The sequence below is a fragment of the Chelonia mydas genome, chromosome 18 (genome assembly GCF_015237465.2).
Source record: "Chelonia mydas isolate rCheMyd1 chromosome 18, rCheMyd1.pri.v2, whole genome shotgun sequence".
NCBI lineage: Eukaryota > Metazoa > Chordata > Testudines > Cheloniidae > Chelonia > Chelonia mydas.
Window position 1 is genome coordinate 23,182,944 of NC_051258.2, and position 5,483 is coordinate 23,188,426.

A 5,483-nucleotide genomic window follows, 5' to 3' on the forward strand; every position below is an offset into this window, starting at 1 on the left:
CACTCCTAGTACCAAATGTTGTATGTGAGGGTATAAAAGGTAGCACTCACAAAATGGTATCCACCAGCAAGTGCTGCTAGCTTCTATTTGATCCAGAGAAAACCTCAAATGGTAATAAATACCCCCTGTAGGTAAGAGTGCCTGATCTCCTTTTGTAACATAAAGGCAAGAGGAATGATGAAACCAACTCTACTGTACAAATCTGCAGTTAGTTTCTCTTTTGTTATCTTCCCTTTGGGGCATCCTATATAGCTTCCCTTCAATGGAAATAGCCCTCCCCCTTGGACTCTCATTCTTATTGGTGGATGGCTCTGTTATAGTCCTTATCACATAGGTCTGCTGCTATGGCACCATAAAATAAAGGTTATTAACAAGGAATGGGAAGGGGGGGGTGTTGGGAAGTGGGAGGGTTTTTCTTCAAGTTAGTTGAATGCATGTGAGAAACAGTAAAGTATTTCTCTAAAGCTGGGTGTGTGCACGAGCAAGCAAACTGGTTTTACTTTATGGAAAGAGAGAAAACATGGAAAATGAAAGATGGGACCTAACAACAGAGAGAAAAAGAGCGGTGAGGCACGGCATTCAGTTGTGTTCGTGCACTGCACTATGGTGAGGTGCAGTGGGGATTGGTCCGCAGCACTGGGCTGAAATTCTGCAGTGTAATGCATTGCATGGGGATCAGTTGTATTAGGAATGTAGTTCATGATAGTACATTGCAGCAAGGTGTGGTGCACTGCAGGAATTGTATTCTATTTACTGCTGGTGCACTGCACTTGGATTATACAAATAATTCTGTTATGAATGGAGCATTGCACTAAGGTGTGCACTGGGGGCTGTCAGGTGACTACATGTTTCTACTGAGCGGGACTGGAGTAATCTGAAATTCACTACTAGGAATTAACCCCACCCAACCCCCAGTCTGCATATATGCATTAGGCAAAGAGTTGTAATGTGTACTTGCCTTGCATGTGGTGCTAATAGCTCAGAGTGCTATTATCACAAATGAACTTCGGAGTGCTGATTTTACCTTAACAGGACAGAGCCCCCAAACCCATTTCTGCAGTATCCTGGGAATACTCACTGTTTCATTTTTTAATCCTTGATAGTGTCTGAGCACCTTTGGCCCAGCAAAGGATCATTGTGCTTGCTCCTGGATACATCCCTCCAAGGTCTCCAGACCTTTATCAGTTGGTCCGCTCTCCTTTCTGAGCCACTTTAGAGGATAGTTAGGAGCCAACTGGTATGGCCTTAAATTTCTCTCTCCTGTTGGGCCCTCAATATTTTTAACAAAGTCCTGATTACAGGTTTGTGGCAGTGGGCTTTGGGGGCTGTTTTCCATTTTACTGGATCATGACATTTAGAGATGACACCACTTATTGTTGGAACATACAAGAAAGTATTTAGCAGTGATAGTAATAGTGTCCGCTCTTTCTGAGTCACCATGGTGATTGCTATGCTTAAGAATTTGCATCTGCAGATGAAAAAGTTAAGAAATGTTGTCTCTACCCCATTTTTGCAATGTAAAAATACTTCAAGACTCTTATCTTCCTCATAACTCTAAACACATTTATAAACCACTTATCACCATATTATAAAATTATGTTAGGGGCAAACCCAAATGGTTATAAATACTCCATATTTCTATAGTTTCTCTGTCTCTTGAACTCTGCATTAAGTATGTGAACAGCATGGTTTGTTAATGCTGCTAATGACAGTTTCTGATTAGCAGCTTGATAGTGTAGAAGGAAGCTTTAAATCCCATATCTGGGTTTGCAGGTACAGGGCAGCTTGCCTTTCAGTTAAAATTCACAGGCATTTTATTATTACAAAAACTGGGAATATCCTGGACTCCCATTTCTGCTGAAGACGATGATAATGTCCCTGACCCTAAATTCTGTAATTGCTGAAGATAGCAGAAACACTGTTTCTGACCCTCTACTTTGATTACCCATGCTCCAGATTCATTATATCACAGTCAAATCCTTGCTGTTTATTCCCTAATTTTTACTTTCCTGACTCACTAATGGGGCAGATCTTTTCCATTTACTAAGTGCTGGCTGTAAGCAGAATTTTCATGTGCCACTTCTTGTCATTCCTGATGGCTCATGACTCTGAACAGCATTCTTAAGTGTTTGAAAAAAATGCTAAAATCTCTTTTAAGATTGCAACATGATGAATCAAAGCTAATCTTTCTACCAGACTACAGTTCTTTAACATGGGAAGTAGAAAGATTTATATTTCTGACCTCATTTCCCTTTTTAAATATAGGATGTCACATATACCTTATTGAATATTAATTCTGTGGCTAACAATTTCCTTTGTGACCAAGCCTCTCCAAATAGTAATCTCCTTGTTTTCCAATACTGGCTGCTATAACATTTCTGAGCCTTGCATGGCTTGTTCACGGGAGATGTTGTCCTTGAACAGGGGCTTGGTTTTATTTCTGCATCTTGGTGAGCTGAATTATGGCTGGTTACTTCCTTAAGCAAAGATAAGCAGCTTAGCCATTCTTTACTCTTTCTTCACCTTCTTCTTAATGACAAGGAAGGCTGCCCATGGTAAGTCATCAGTTAAGAAAACTAATGAGAAATTGCCCTAATGATAAGAAATGGATATAATTTGTTCCTTGAGTACAGTTATGCCGCAACCCTTGGCACCTTTATCTACATTACCAACCATGTACACAGACACTTTTACATTTCATTTGAAGATCCTTTTGCAGAGTAAACGTGTTGTCTTTTTAGTTATTTGATATGGTCACTTTATGGGTTTTTTAACAAGAACAGAATCAAACACAATAAGGGACAATATAGGACAAACCTTTCCCATCATCTAATAGGTAATACTGGCCCAACTCTGAAACCCACCTTTTTAATTGTTCATCAGCCTGAAACCACACCAATTTGTCTTAGTCTCAGACCCCAAAAGAAAAGAAAATGAGCCAGCTCACATACCTCTACTATAAACAAAATAAGACTGTTACAATACAGAGGATGCATTGTCTGTACCCGATTCCACGGAATCTATTCTAGTCACATACTTGGGCAGCACCATCAGCCAGGACGGCGGAACAAGCCAAGACATCCGGAACAAAATCAATAAAGCCAGGAACACCTTCAGGAGCTTAAATACAGTCTGGAAATCATCAAAATACAACACCAAAACCAAACTCAAGATTTATCAGATCTGTGTACTTTAAACACTAGTTTATAGTGTAAAATGCGGGGGAATGAGAAAGTATGACATGTCCAAACTGTCTTCATTCCATACAACCTACCTCAGAAAAATCCTCTGTGTCTTTTGGCCCAGAACAATCTCAAACCAAGATCTATTGACACTGTGCAACCAAGAGGATCTGAGCACAACCATTGCCAGGAGGCGCTGGAGACGGATCGGTCATGTGCTTCAGATGGAAACTGATTCCATCACCAGAGTAGCAATAAGATGGACACCTGAAGGCAAGCAAAAACTAGGTCACCCGAAAACAACATGGCGAAGAGCTGGGGAAGCCGACCTGAAAAACCTGGGGCACAGCTGAGGAACCACTGAAAGACTTGCCAGAAACAGACTGGAGTGGAAGAGCTTTGTCACTGCCCTAAACACCAGAGGCATAATAGGAACATGATGATGATGATGATGATTCTATTCAGGTTCTTATATTGCATGTTTCAGTGGAGTATTCTAATGCCAATGGTCTCCGCATTTCATAAAATCCAAAGAATGCCTTTCTGTCTAGAGCAAAGCTCCCAGGCGTACAGAAGGGAGTCCAGCATAGAGGATCTGCTCATGGACATTGAAGGTGGAGAACTGTATTTGGCCCTTAGGTATCATGGCGATGGGAGCTGTATAAGAACCTGAATAGAACAGAGTATACAGATAGTAAGGTACACTCCCTAATCACATACAGGTCCGAGCTTATACTGCTCTGAAGTGAGGGAGATCAAACAGGGGCACCAGTATTATATTGAGAGAAATCATGACATACAAACGCAGGTAAATACATCTCAATAGAACAGCTGTAGTGGTGGCAGGCCATGGTGTGCCATGAGGGGGGTGCTTTGAACACCATGGAGCAGTGGTGGGTGGAGGAAGTTACTGTAGCCTGTTAGGGGGCTTATTCCTTCACCTGCTTACTTCCCTGGTCCTTCTCTCATGAACAGAGAGCAACAATACCTGAAGTCCAAAGGTGCAAACAATTCAATGTTTATTGGGGTGAACTTCCAGCAAGCATGATTCCAGTTTCCTTCCTTAATGTCCCCCTTCCCAGCTCTGACACCACAGAGCCTTACCTGTGTCCCTGTTCCCATTCCCCCCCTTAGCAAAACGTGATTCCAATTCCCCACTCCTATTCCCTGTTTCCATTTCCCCCCCTTACTTCCTGATTGACTGCAGACTATATAGTAAAACTTGAGTTCTGCTTAGCTATACCTTAACCTCTCATTTTACTGAAATTTAACTAGCCAATCCTAACATATTGTAACTTGATTATTTAACCAATTATATCCCACCACCTTAATTAGTTTACATCCAGCAAAATTAATTATACAGCAGACAGAAACAATCACAGAACCAGACAGAGACCATGCAAGTAAACAATAGCAAAGTGGGAACTACAATGACAAAACAATACAGAAGTGAGGATTTCACAACTACATCTATTGATAAGTGAGTTCTTGCCGGACAGGATGCTATCAAACTAAGTTTCCTTTTACATCTTCTAGACACTTCCCTTTCTCTGGAGGTGATAGGCATTATCAGGACAGGATTGTATTCCTAACAACCCAATAGCACCTTCTTTCAGTGTGACTGGTTTGGAATGTGAGGATGTGACCGTTCACTTCCCAGATTATGGCTGCCTCTGCTGCTTAGCCAAAGGCCTTAGCCTAAGAACAGGGCCTCAGACTGTCACAGTAAGAGAAGGCCCTTACACCGGCAGACAGTGATTTTGATTCTTTCTTTTATACCTCTATAACTAGCTAAGTGATAAGAATACACCTAAATTAGAGTAGAGGCCTTTACAGACAGGCCTGAATATCTATATCCTAACATAGCCACGCAAGGGGGACGACTGTGGACCTAGCCAATTGGTCTGTGAACTATGCACATCCATGGCCCAATAACCTAGCACAGGGAGAGTGCAGGTCCCCCTGGCTGGGCCCAGAGCCTGTAGCAACGGCAATGGATTGGCTGTGCCAGTTTGCTGCTGAAACTCACCTTCACACAGAGCCCATAAGTCAGGCTTTGCTGTAAGACTAATATTTCCCCATAATGGTCTTTAAGGTGTTCAGATCATCTGAATCAGCTGACACATCATATTCAGCAGTTGGCCTACAGAATTGTTTTCTGATACGAGCTTGCTGCCCAAAGGCTACATGGTTTGTGTGAGCTCCCTTATACTATGCACCTTGATTAGATGTTTGATACTCATTAGTATTCTGCTACAGCTGACAATAATCTCTCTCCACACAGATCCTCCCATCATCTTC